The 509-nt window shown below is 44.4% G+C and overlaps 1 protein-coding gene across 1 annotated transcript in view; it reads right to left on the bottom strand.

The window, feature by feature from the left end:
* LOC119594588 (4-hydroxyphenylpyruvate dioxygenase-like protein) overlaps positions 1–509 on the bottom strand; it is a 98,210-nt gene that overhangs the window by 79,580 nt on the left and 18,121 nt on the right. The window lies entirely within an intron of this gene.

A 509-nucleotide genomic window follows, 5' to 3' on the forward strand; every position in this document is an offset into this window, starting at 1 on the left:
CGTTCCAAAGAACTGTATTTGTACATTCAACCAAACTTCCAAGGAAAGGGATAACTCACTGTGTCCCAGATCTGCAGTTGATTTTTTTGTTGTCGATAATGATCATGCGCGCACCAAACTCCACTCCAATGTGAGGTCGTGGAAGGGGGCTGGAAGCGCTTGTCTGGGGAACGGGAGCAGGAGGACATGATTTCCCAACACCTGTGGAGAACAAAAGTAGGGCAGTATTGAAAATGAGCGCATTTGGGTGTGTGGTGTGGGTTGGGTAGGATTGATATAGCATTTTTTTGCATTGGATAGGTTTTCAATGGAAGGGGCTGGAAGGGGGAGGGGGAATCCAATGGTGGGATGGATGAAGGAGGAAAGCTTATAACTTTGTATTGGCATTCTTGAAAGTGAGACACTAAGTGAAATTAATACTAAAATAGTGTATGATAGCACCCTTGATAAACTGTGGAGCCCAGCCAAGGTTAAAAGATCCCAAAGCAAAATGGATGAAATCAAGACAG

Source organism: Penaeus monodon, chromosome 34, assembly GCF_015228065.2.
Source record: "Penaeus monodon isolate SGIC_2016 chromosome 34, NSTDA_Pmon_1, whole genome shotgun sequence".
Classification (NCBI taxonomy): Eukaryota; Metazoa; Arthropoda; class Malacostraca; order Decapoda; family Penaeidae; genus Penaeus; species Penaeus monodon.